At 32.8% G+C, this 13,766-nt stretch overlaps 1 long non-coding RNA gene across 1 annotated transcript; it reads right to left on the reverse strand.

The window, feature by feature from the left end:
- Positions 1–907: 907 nt before the first annotated feature.
- On the reverse strand, positions 908–10,431 carry LOC129960019 (uncharacterized). The gene is made up of 3 exons (XR_008783502.1): positions 10,350–10,431; positions 2,024–2,170; positions 908–1,110 (listed from the first exon to the last, which is right to left on the reverse strand). It is a non-coding gene; the product is annotated as an uncharacterized LOC129960019 (long non-coding RNA).
- Between the last annotated feature and the right edge of the window lie 3,335 nt (positions 10,432–13,766).

A 13,766-nucleotide genomic window follows, 5' to 3' on the forward strand; every position in this document is an offset into this window, starting at 1 on the left:
TTTCTTCTTCAGCATACGTGCAGTTCAAATAGAAGAAAATAGTCCAAAATAGTAGACTCCTGCAGACAAAATTGGTAATTTCTGTGCAGCACTCGCTGGAAGAAAGATTTTTTTTTTCTTTCTTCGGCATACGTGCAGTTTAAACATTAGAAAATAGTCCAATATGGGAAAGGTCAGCCCATATTGGCCCATATTGGAATACACTGATCTGGATACGCAAAACTGGTAAATTCTTTTTAGCACAAGCTAAAAGTAGGATTTTTTTTTTTTTTTTTTTTTTTTTTTTTGCTTTCTTCAGCATACGTGCAGTTTAAACAGAAGAAAATAGTCCAAAATGGTAAAGGACTGCAGACACTATTCTGCATACGCAAAATTGCCACTTTCTGTGCAGAACTCGCTGAAAGAAGGATTTTTTTCAAATTTGTAATTAATTTGGCAGGCAAGACGGTGCACATTTTGGTAGGCAAGACAGAGTTCAGTCCGCATTTTGTCAGGCAACAGTGAGACACTTCAGTCCGCATTTTGTCAGGCAACAGTGAGACACTTCAGTCCGCATTTTGTCAGGCAACAGTGAGACACTTCAGTCCGCATTTTGTCAGGCAACAGTGAGACACTTCAGTCCGCATTTTGTCAGGCAACAGTGAGACACTTCAGTCCGCATTTTGTCAGGCAACAGTGAGACACTTCAGTCCGCATTTTGTCAGGCAACAGTGAGACAGTTCAGTCCGCATTTTGTCAGGCAACAGTGAGACAGTTCAGTCCACATTTTGGCAGGCAAGACAGTAGGAAATATTTTGTCAGGCAACAGACAGAGATTTCAGTCCATTTTTTTTTTTTTTTGTTTTCTTCAGCATACGTGCAGTTCAAAGAGAAGAAAATAGTCCAATATGGTATACGCCTGCGGACACTGATCTGGATACGCAAAGTTGGTAATTTCTGTGCTGCACTCGCTGAAAGAAGGATTTTTTATTTATTTATCTATTTTTTGCTTTCTTTAGTATACGTGCAGTTTATACAGCAGAAAATAGTCCAATATGGTAAAGGACAGCAGACACTCATCTGGATATGCAAGATTCCCAATTTCTGTGTAGCACTCGCTAAAAGAAGGATCTAGAGATACAAAAACGAAATTCACTTTATAATTGTTCATGTTTTATCCAAACAAGTCAGCTATAAACCTAAAATACTGATTTCATTTTAGTTATAAAATCATTGATTTTACTGATAACTGTTCTTGCAATATAATCTTTATAATAATATTTATTTTGAATCTATTCAAATATTCTGCTGTCATTAGGAAATACTATTTATATATTGCAATTTTTGAACATATCTGATAACAAACAATTCAAATTATTCTATATTTTCACAAAGAAATTTAAGTTATTTTTTATTGGCACAAATGATGAGATCTTAAATTTAAAAATGTATTATTTTAATGTATATTTTAATGGTGCATTGGCAGCTAAAAATTTTTTTTATTAAAAATAATTTTTACATACTTTTTGAAATTTATTTATTTTTTTATATTTTATAGATCTATTTTATCCAAGAAATATATTTTTGATAAACTATTGAAAAAATAGCTTAAAATATTTTACGGTGTTAAGATGTTATACGATATTATCAGTCTCTTAAATGTTCCTTACATAATTATTCACACAGTTAATTCAATTTATTTTGCAATTTGTTTTCATCTTCATCAAGTTATAAATAATTAACTAAATATTACTAACTAACCTATTATTACTAACTAACCTAATATTAATACCTAATTAAATATTAATAACTTTCCAAAGATAAATAATTTTAAAAAATGTTCTTAATCATTTTCTAGAAATTAATGCCTAAAATTTAAGGGAAGTTTTTGTTTACAGCATTTGAAAAAAAAAGCATGTCAAAATAATCAATTTCGTTAAATTTATTTTATTTAAAAGTTTTCTATAAAAAAAGTGAGCTTTCAAAGCTGCCAATGACCATATTGTCACAAAAAAAATTAAATGCTTTAAAATTAAAAATTTACCTGAATAAAAAATAATTTTCCCCCGCTTTTTTATCGATTTTTTTCCCAAGATGGTGACGAACAGGTAATGGTGACAGGCCTTTGGTGACGAACAGGTAATGACAAACTAATAGGTGATGAAAAGTCAAACAGACAGGTGACGCAAATCTAAATAAAGGAGGAAAGAAAAATTTCAGAACCACCATAACTTATTTGTTTTCTTGCATGACAAAAATGTAGAGCAATAAATTTTCGGTTGAAAAAGAAAGTTAAGTTGATTTCAGTAATTTAAATACAGAACAAGACAGGAAGGCATTATAGCATTTCAAAGAAAACTTATTTAAAACAAATTTCAAGTGACGGATTTCACCAGTACGTTTCCACAGGTGCTAAATTATTTGGAAGGAAGAAAAAAAAAGACCATTGATGAAAAGAAAAAAATGTAAATCGAACTCATTTTTATTTTTACTTTTATGCTTATTTCCCCATATTCGCCATTAGATTTGGATGCCATTTTTAAACTATTGTTCATTGAATTCATAATGCTCGTTTTCCTTTATTTATAGCAAATTTATTTTATTATTGGAAAAACATAAAATTCTATGTAATTTTTAAAAAATGATCAGATAAACATGAAGTATTGAAGTGGATATTTTATATTAAAAGTTTATTACGGGTAAAATATTAAAAAAAATGAATAAAATCTAATCTTTAAATGAAAAAAAATTAGATAACACGATGATTTAAGTAAAATAACACAATTTTTTTAAATCAAAATAATGATCTCCGTTGTTGCTTGGCAACCAATGTTGCCATCTTACAAAAATTAAAATGTACAGAAATTAAAAATAAGATGAAAAGGAAAACAGAGGACTCTAAACATTTCCTTCCCAGTGAAAACGATTAGGAGACAATCTTTTAAATGGGGTGAAAACTTGACGGTCCTTCCACTGCGTGTGGTATGGTTGCGATTGACCGGCGTTGAAATTTTTCCCAGCGGCTCACACTGGATGTGCAGATCTGGATAATGCATGTGCCTGTGGTTTTCAAGAGACTGCTCATCATTGTCTTTTATGGTAAAACATGGTTTTAGTCTATCAATCGAAATTCTTTTGACAGTTCCATTAATTCCAGTGTCAAAATTCTTCGGTGCTCGGTGTTTGACAGCAAAAGGTCCAAGAAACTGATTGCAAAGATAAAGTGGTCGCGTTATTGTAGACGAAAGCATGCGAGCCATTCAAAAGGTGTTTTGAAACGAATACGATTGTATTGCGATGGGTAGGAGGTTTTGCAGAAGGTTTCGTGATACGGATAATATTTTGTAGCTTTTGCACGAATTCCGAGTGTATGATATTAGGGATCGGGGTGACAAATTCTCTGGGTAAACAGAGGGGACTTTCGTAAAGAAGCTCAGCTGAAGAGTATCCTATATCTTCTTTCAGTGCCGAACGTAATCCGAGAAGAATCAAAGGTAAAGCGTCTACCCAAGATTTGTTTTGTTGTAAGTGACATTTCAAACTTACCTTTATAATCCTGTGTTGTCCCCCAATCAATCCGCTCGATTGCGAATGATATGCTGCTATTCTGGATTTTTGAAAACCAAAGTATTTGCTCAAAGATGAGAAGAGTTTACTTTCAAACTGACCTCCTTGATCAGACGTTATACGCTGTGGTATTCCAAAACGAGAAGTCCAGGTTAAAAACGTGCCCTTTGCAACTGTTTCAGATGATTGATCCGTCATGGGAAGTGCTTCACGTATCTTGAAAAACGATCAGTCATCGTTAGTAATTATCTGAAATCTTGACATGAAGACAAGGGACCAACGATATCAATGTGAACGTTGTGAAAATGTTCTGGTGGGGCCTTGAAGTCTATAAGAGCCGACTTTGTATGTCTTTGAAATTCAGTTGGCATTCAATGCATTCCCTACATCATAACTGACGATCTTTATTGATATTTGGCCATATTAAACTTTTCGTGATTAACTTTTTTTTTTGCGCTTCTAATTCCGGTATGAGATAAGGTATGAATAGAAGAAAATATCTGTCGGCGAAATTTCAAGGGGATGTGTGGGAGGTTACTGTTTGTAGACATCACAATAAATCGATTTGTCGGTGTATGGAATGGGAATCTGAACCATTCTCAACCTTGGGTTGTTTTTTAAAATTGGTAAATCTTTATCTTGAAATTCTGCAATAGTTACGTAATCAATTGGAGATGGTGTAGAAATGGTATGAATTCTGGAAATAGCGTTGATATTATTAAGGGCCCTGTAATCTCCACATGATCTCCAATCAGCTGATTTCTTAAGTGTGAGTTGTAGGGGACTGACATAAAGTTTTGATGGTCTACAAAGACCTTGTTGCAACAGAAACTAAAATACAGCTTTTGCTGCTTTTAATTTTTCGGCTGAGAGTCTTCTGACCCTGGCCGCAACTGGGGACCCTTTAGTTTCAATGAGAGGCTCAATATTATGACTTTATTTTATTATTGACGAGTGTTGGCGGCAAAAGATCTGGAAATTGTTTGAGGATTCCTTCGTAAGGACTCTGCACTGCATGAAGCATTAGTGAAACGACACCAATAGAGGACAATGAAGTGAGGCCATTAATCAATTTACGATTTTTGCTGTCAACCAAAAAGTGAAAGTGAGACAAGAAGTCAATAAATATTACTGGTTTATTGACATCAGCTATCACAAAAGGCCAATCAAATGATCTTCTCAGTCCCAAATCCAATTTTAGCAACCTTTGCCCATAAGTTTTAATTTTGGTTCCCTTTGCAGTGACGAGTTCCAGCTTTGCAACAGTAATTTTTCTATCGGTAATGGTGGATTTATCGGTAATGGAAATTTCTGCACCAGTATCGATTAAAAATTGGCAGACGCTCCCCTCCTCACGAATAAAAAGACAACACATCTCAACCCCTTGGCCCTCTGTCATCTGCGAGCGTCGGGGATTTAGTTTTCCTGTGAGTGAACGTTGGTTTTGTTAGACCAATTGCAAGGATTATTGCATTGGAAAGCCTTATTGCCAAACCTTGAATGACAAAATATACTTTCATTTCCGCTACTACGCCTTTTAATAGAATTACTTCTAGAGAGGGATCTGGACTGTTGACGCCTAGAATAATGTCTTTTATTCAGTTCATTAACTTGTGTGTATGTCTCTGAAATCTGTTCTTGTAGTTAACTAAAACCTTGTTATCTCTTCAGCAAACTACAGCGGTATTCTGATGAAACGTGGATTTTATCTCCCACATTTTAGCGGCCATTGTCGCCAATTTGACTAAATCGTCGCAACTGATGTATAAAATGCTCGAGATTTCCGTGGGTAATCTTTGAAGCCAGAGAGTTTTCAAATATCTTTACTTATTTATCTGAAGCTAAATTCTTCATTTCACATAACTGCGAAGGTTTTCTATCGCCGAATTACACCTCAGTTAATAACTTTTGGGTCTTGCGTTTCGGTTTCAGTGAAGATAATAATCACTAATAATAGTCACGTACTTGTCGTCCCTTGTGGATTGGTCAGAATGTCCGACACTTGTGATAATATTTCAGCGTCAATCGAACTCGCGACATAATCGTATTTCGTTTGATCCGTCGCAATTGCAGCATTTCGAAATTGAGCTTCCAACTGAAGAAACCATATCTTTGGGTTTGGTTTCCAAAACGCTGGGACTTTAATACTAACTCGAGCGATCAATGTTTCGTCTACCATTTTCTATTCTTGAGTTTACGTCAGTTGAGTTTACACGATGACTTAGAAAAAGAACACAATTGATTTTTTTTATCAAAACAATTATCTCCGTTGTTGCTGGGCAACCAATGTTGCCATCTTACAAAAATTTAAATGTACAAAAATTAAAAATAAGATAAAAGAAAACAGAGAACACTACACATATAACACAGTTTTAAATTATTTTTTTATGTGTACTGTTCTGAATATTTTCTATAATTTTTAATGTTTCCATTTGTTAAATCTGGGAAAAATCTTATGACAATTGTTTTTGGAAAAACATTTAAAAGCACTATTCACGACGTGTAGCTTGGAATATCAGAAAATGCAGAGAGGTGAGCCTTAGCACTTTCAATTGAATAATGATCATACAGAAAGCATTTAAAATTGGGAAGCAACATTAAAGTTTTTTCGCTCCAACAATTTAAATAAAATATTTATAACCTATTCGACAAGCCTCCTGCCTACCGTTTTTCAAGAATCGGTTTACGAAAAACAATGCTGATATCTTTCTGTAATTTTTACCCGATATTCAATCCAGAATATCATGTACTATTGAATTTTTAAAATCTTTGCTCAAAGGAAAAAGAAAAAAAACTTCTGTTGATAAAAAGATATAGCCTAAATTTCAGACATTTCACTCGAAGCTCTCCCGAGTTTTCATTCTCATATGCGCATGAACGACAAGTAAATAAATTTTCCGTTCAAGAATTTCGCTTGAATTTAAAAATCCAACTCGTTGAGTTTACTTTTGTCATTGCTGTTGCATTTACTTTTGCGAGAGAAGAAGGACTAAAACGTGGAGAAAATCTAATTGTAGATTATTTTTTTTTTATGATTAGCCTACTTTTCTTCTTCATAGGAGAAAAATAGGCATTCAGTGTTGGACTTCTTAAAAGCTTCATATAATCTGCTGGACAATAGTATAGAAGTCAATGAGAGATGTTGGTTTCCTATAGCTTACATGTTCGAAATATGAGAAACACATAATGGCCAAGCATGGTTAAAAACGCTGTTTAGTTGTGTTTTTTTTTCGATCGATCTTCATTGCCGAATTTCCATTCAACTTCATCGGTGAAAGTTGTCCAGTCCCTTTGTAACGTTTTCCTCAATGGCAATTGGCATTCCGACAAGCTGTAGAATCACCCGTTTTCCCACACATAGTTAAGTGCATACGAACCGCCAATGGATCCGTTTCATGTCAAGATATCCAGATACTAAACGTTTTTTTATGAGCCAGAGGGGTCAGCCACAAAGATGGACCCTTAACAGACACTTCCACAATCAAGTGGACACCATTGAGGAAGCATTGCTGATCAGCTGTTGAGTGATAGGTAACTCAAGTTCACCAATGAGGAAATCTGAGGTGGATATCTCACGACAATAAAATGCGGTATATGTATTGTTAAGACAGAGATGAGAACAGTGAGAGACTTCGAATAGAATTCGGAGAAATGTCGGTGTCCCGAGAAATTGTTCCTTAATTTGTGAGAAGGTCCGTATGATTGGGTTTATTGTGTTTGGATCCAACCCGATAAAGATCGGTGGATTTCCGGAATGGCCCCTGGAATAGCCGTTTAGAGCTAACAGCCTGTTACCGGTTTTTCTTTTCTCTTTCTTTTGGCGACTTATTTTTCGATTTGATCAAGGAGCTATTTCGTGATTGAACTGTTATTTGATATTTGTAAATAATATTGATCTAGATGAAAACAAATTGCTTTTTTTGAAAATACATACGGTTGTAAATAAATGAATGGTTGTTTCACCTAATACAATGAGGCACCTGTTTAAAAAATTTTTCATTTGATTCGATCACATCAGAGAAAATTTTTACTTTTTCTCCTGGCTTCTTGAAGGTTAGTTTTCGGTTGCTTTTAAGTAACTGAATGTGTGTATACTTCTCCAAATTTCGTTTGATTTGTATACTGATTCGTATATGTTGATGCGACATACTAGTAGTATACCGCAAGAGCAAAGTACAGCAGACTGCCAACTGCTTGTATGTACGGAATATTTATTATTTGGAAATAGCGATCAAGAAAATGGTATTTCATGCCAGAATCCAACATAGTTGATACTACTTTAGTATTTTTCCCATTCTAAATTTGTTTAGTATTTCTTCGGCATAGGATGATTGATCTGATGTTAACGACCCCTTCAATTTTTTTTTATCAAGTCTAATGGACAATATCCACATCGCCTAATCTCTAAAAATAAACGTTTCGATAAATCAAAACGTTTTTTTTTTTATTTTTGAAGTCTTTAATTTTTGCCTTCTTTCCAAGGATCGGGAAGTCGTCTTCATGTACTCCAGTCCCTCAAGTTCCCTTTCTTAATTACAATAAATATATGGATCTGCCATGGAACCTTTCAATCCAAATTGTTTTCACCCAAATATTCCAGACTCGATTCTCGTAATATCTTCAAACGACAAATAAGAAGGGCTTCTTTCATTCCCTTTTCAGAACTACCTTCAGGCTGAGTAATATATCTTCAGAGTACCAAGAATCTGTGAAGCAGTAATGTCCATCTGATGCAGCTCAATCTAATTCAATAGCAAATACCATCAGAATTCGAAAAGATTTGATTCGATTTTCATGGCTGTTGAAAATTCATTAAAATAAGTACCAGGAATCTGGAAATAGTCCTTAGTAAATAGTATTGCATTTAAGAAGCTTTCTGCCTCGTCATATTTCCTTCGAAACACCCAGCTACAGCCGACGATTTTGGTGTTTGGGATTAGTTGCCAGGTTTGAATTCGCTTCAAGCTGTCTATTTCCTCATTAATAGTTTCTTTCCAATTTTTAGCATAGAAGGAATCCATAGCTACTTTCAAAAATATAGAATCCTCTTAATTTAATATAGAGGTGTTTTTTTTATTTATTTTTACGATCTCTTTTATATCGTACAATATGTAATCGTCTCAATGCTTTGGCGATTTACGGATTTTATTATTTTATCTAACTTTATTTGTAGCAGTTATACTAGGGAGTCTAATCCATTTCTTCTCCGATTTGATCAACAAGACTCATTGCCTCGTAATATTTCAATTCTTTCTTAATCACTTTCAGAGAGTTCATGTTAGGGGTCTAAAAAGGGATACTCCTTTCATAGACAGGTAGCATAAAACTATTTTTTAGTTTAGTACCCAAGAAGAGTTTTCTTTGTATTTAAAACATGTTATTGAAAATTCACACTTCTGCTGGTAAGAACTTAACTCTTCTCACATTCAACGGCTAAAATCTGTATCCTTTCACGCCTTCCACATACACAATCATCACACATTATTCGGCTTTGGGAACTAATTTCTCCTTAATTTGTGTTCTATTTTGCCTGGAATGTACTTTGTAACCAAATGCTCTTAAGTGCTCAATATCTGATGTTTTAATAATATAAATATTATTAGATTACGATTCAATGCTGTGGTTGGTCATATGTATCTAGCTGTGTTTGTTGCATCAGCTCAGAGATTGTATGGAGCTTCTGACAGAGTGTCATATAGAGAATTCTGTTAATCCTCTAACGATGTTATTTTGTGTGCAATTCTTGGTACCGTCTTTTGACGAGAAAGACTATGATTTTTCAAATAGTCAGCAAATATTCTAATTATGTACTTTCCGCCGTTGTCACAGTAATAGTTTAATTTTGTTAATATTTTTTTACATTTATTCTGTATAAATCAAATCTTTCTGTCATTTGCCTTTTACATTCCATTCGTTTCACATTTAACATTGGTACGTGCCGACAGTAATCGGCACATCTTGCATGTTCAATTGCCAAAGCATGATAAGTAATCTTATCTGTAACTGTTCTTGTTGTAATATCTCTTCTGTTCTCGGCCTCCATTAAATATATTTATGTATCTCCCCTATGTTAATTTAAATTAAAAGGGATAAAAGAAATGGATTCTTTTTTTTATAGCAGGATAATTTGCCATAAAATAAAGCGTCAAATTTTATGCACTAAAAAAGTAAATAAACTTGTTTTAATAACGCGTGGGAAGCATTTTTTTAATTATAATTTGTACGAAAAATCTAAAAATCCATTTGCAAATCTAAATAGGATGCTTAAACATTTAACAAATATTCAAACAACTAGCATTTGCTTTATAATACCATTTTCTTCACTTGAACTAGACTTATTGTATTTTAAAGCAAAAATGGATGCATCGATATGTTTATTTTAAATTTAAGGTTGTCATTTATATATCAGCAAAAATAAAGTGCAAAAAGAAAAAAAAATGCTATTTTAGTACAGTTCATATTACCTTTGTTTGATAAAAAAAAAAAAATGTCTCATTTCAACATAACGTTAAAATGTATAGTAAATGTTGTGGTTAGCAGTTTATGGATAGGTTCAAGTATTTCTTAATTTCAACTATTTTGCATTACTTGATAAACAATTATATGTAGAGTTATATGCTTCTTTCAAAATATTTGTGCTCATTGTAATTTAAATCTATTTGAATTTTTTCAGAATAAACAATTTTTTTAACAATATATGTTTAAGGGATGACAGTTTGCCTTTTTTTTAGGAAAGACATTATCGCTAGAGAGGGCGCTGATAAGGTGAAATCATCCACATAAGATAAAGATGTTGCACTCACTTCAGCGACGTCCACCCATGGCATCCTGCAAGCTGGCGAGGAGGTCAAAATCTTCCCTCCGGACCGTCACTCGTCCGGCTTGCAGGGCTAAGCTCGATGCGCTGGCGAAGTGCTGGCCAATGTGATCTTCGCCAGCATACTGCATCAACTCAATAGCGTCATTTTCGATTCGCAACTCAGCATTTAGCTCTCCAAGCATTTCTCTTATAATGCGCCTAAATGTAGCTCGTGGAATGTCAAGTCTCTCCCTCACTTCCGGCTCCTAAGATTGAAAAAGGCAGAGTCAAAACTAACTTAATAATTAGCAGAGAATTATAAAAAGGACGTGTTCATGTGTTAGAAGAAACTGAAGAGAGGCAAGTGCCTTCTTACAGAGATATATTTAGTGTATATTTCAGCACACTAAAAAAACCATTACATCAGAAGAAAAAAAACTTGGAATATAGCTGTTTAATCATGCCAAAAGATTCAATTTTAAATTATTATTTATGTTTCATTTGTTGTTTTTAATAACCTACATTTTTTTAAATCTAGTTCTCACTTGCATATAATTTTAGTTTAATATATATATATAAAAAAATTCTGTATAAAAAAGTTCTCAATTCAGAATATCATATATAACAAAATGCGTTAAAAAAAGTTTTTGAAAATAAATTTTTGTCGCTATTATCAAATTTTTTTCAAAGTGTATTATTTGTCAGTAAGGTTATGAATCAATCTACAGTTTTTCTACTATTAAGAGACGACAGAAGTGAACTTAATATATTAATCTTTTAATTAATTTAATTTTATTTTAATAACCTAACCAATTAAATGAATTCATTAAACTCCGAAACTATTTAAGGTAGATTGTCATGAGAAAATGAAAATGGATTTTCGATATTCCCAAATTCTAGTGCACCTGAAAGTAAGCGAATACTCGGTTCTGAAATCCCACATCCCGAAATAATAAAACAGCCTGAATACAAAATCTATGTAAAACCGTAAAACTTCAGTCTGGAATCACAAAAGGGATTCGTATGAATGGGTTTTATTCAAATTGAAAAAACGCCTCCAATGAATTGTTATTGCTGCGCAATCATTGCAGAATTTTTAATCGGGTAGAGTATAATTTTAAAAATGTATAGAACAATGAATTTCTACCAAAATAATGAGATTAACAATCGGAAATTGCCCGTATTTAAAGGTCTTCTCTTTAATTATAATTGCATTTATGCACTAGGTTTTGATAGAAAAGAAAAATCCTTCCATTTCAATATTCCAAATATCATTCATATAGAATAATGAATGACATGAAATTTGCCACTTTTCCCGTTAATAGGAAGGGAAACAGGATTTTATTTTTGAAAAGAATGCTACATGTGATGAACATATGAACGAAATAAAGAAAGCGAACTTTTAAATATACCTTGATTTCAATATAAAGTATGCTGCGCTTTGAAACAATGGGTATGAAAGTACTAAAAGCGTTTAAAATATTAAAATTTTGAAACGAATTGCATTTCACTTACTTCTTCGATTTCCAGGCACCTTCTGATGTTTATTCGTGCCTGCCTGGCAGCTGCTCTGGTGGCCTGAAGGAATAATTATCTTCATCAGCAAGATTCAATCATGAGCGCCAAATTTTTAATAAATACCTATTTTTGTGTGTGTGTGTGTGTGTGTGCTTTAGTATGCCCTTATCCTATACTATCCGGCTTAAAAGAGATTAAAATATCAAACAAATTATATGATCCTGTTAATACTGGCATCTAATATGTACTATTTATTATCCGGCATCTAATATGCATTCTAACATTCTCTTTGCTCATTATCTATTGAATTTTTATGCCGTATTTTTAAAAAAAATACAAGAAGAGTTTCAGTACGAAAACTGCATAAGCAAGAATTCACGAAAACAGCCCACAGACTGAGAATTCCTGATTATGTTTGTTTCGCGCAACCAGATGGCAATAATTTTTGAATAACAGCTTTGAGCAATGTCTCAAAATCATGTTTTTCCAATATTTAACTGCTTGTCGAGAAATGGGTGGATTGTACAGTGACACATTATAAAGACCAATGGAAAATTTCTTCAACATTTCTCAAAACGTAATCCACTGGAAATAATAGGAGTTGAAATAATAGGAGTCTTGATTGTACAGGGTGCGGAACAAAAACTCGGACAAAGTTATTACATCATAGAATAGAAATTAATTTTTTTTTAAATTTTTGTTCACATCTTTTTATTTTAGTGGGACAGATGCGTACGGGTCTTAAAAGGCCAATAAAGTATGCGTAGCTCTTTCAAAAAAAGAGGATAGGGAAAGATTAGTCTAGGTTTGATAAAAGGCGAGAAAATGTATTGGTATTTTAACTGAATTTTGATGCTTAAACACAAGGAAAAAACTTTTGTCTCAATGTGTGTATGCTGGCTCTGTACACACCAGGCCATCTGCCTATCACATTTGGCCAATATATACTTTGGAGTGTAGGAAAGTGATTTTTTGAATTTTTAATTATAATTTTAATTAATCAAAAATTAAGACAAATATTGACTTTTTTCCGTGATAACTTTCTAAAACTTTACAGTAAAAAAATAGTTTTTACTGGCAAATCATATCAATTTCCTGCATTATTCATTCACAGTCAAAGTATGTTAAATATAGTTCTCAAATGAAAATCAATAAACTTTATAAAGAAAATCCGAAATAGAAATTCCATTCTAAAAAAGGACACCTGAACTTAACTATTACCATCTCAAACTATGCCAACTGTTTTAACCCTTTCTAGGGCCGTGGGAAGTATGCTTCCAACCAAATTTATCAATCTTTGTATGAAATTATGTAGGTTGGTATAAGTTCTGACAAATTTTTTTTAGTAAGTCAGAAACTTAGATGCTTCAGTTCTTTATCTCAGACAAAATGATGTACCTTGATTTGTTACTTAATTATTAATTAACCAAATTAATTAATTAATCAAATTAAATTTATCTAATAAGCTAAATGAATCCCTTTTCTTATTCTAATTTCAAGCCTAAAAATATTTTAACATAATATGACTAGAAAAAAATGGCCCTTTAAAGGGTTAAGATAAGTGGATCATTTAAATGTGCATTTCAGCTAATTAATAGCACACAAGTCAATAAGAGAATTTAACGGTTGATAAATTTCCTATTTTTTGAAATTAAATCTGTTCAAAGCTTTTAAATTTCTGGTAATCAAATAAATAATTCATACACGCATGAAATAATAAGCCTGGTATAGTTATAAAAATACATCTTATCTTATATTTAAAAATCTAGTATTCTCGTTTATATGAAAACTTTATATCTTTTCGTTAGTTTAAGTCAGAGATAACATTTTTTTGTATTAATATTTTTAAATGTACTGAATTGCATATTCCCTTCACCCAAATATACGTGTGTTACTAGAGAAC

The sequence above is a fragment of the Argiope bruennichi genome, chromosome X2 (genome assembly GCF_947563725.1).
Source record: "Argiope bruennichi chromosome X2, qqArgBrue1.1, whole genome shotgun sequence".
Classification (NCBI taxonomy): domain Eukaryota; kingdom Metazoa; phylum Arthropoda; class Arachnida; order Araneae; family Araneidae; genus Argiope; species Argiope bruennichi.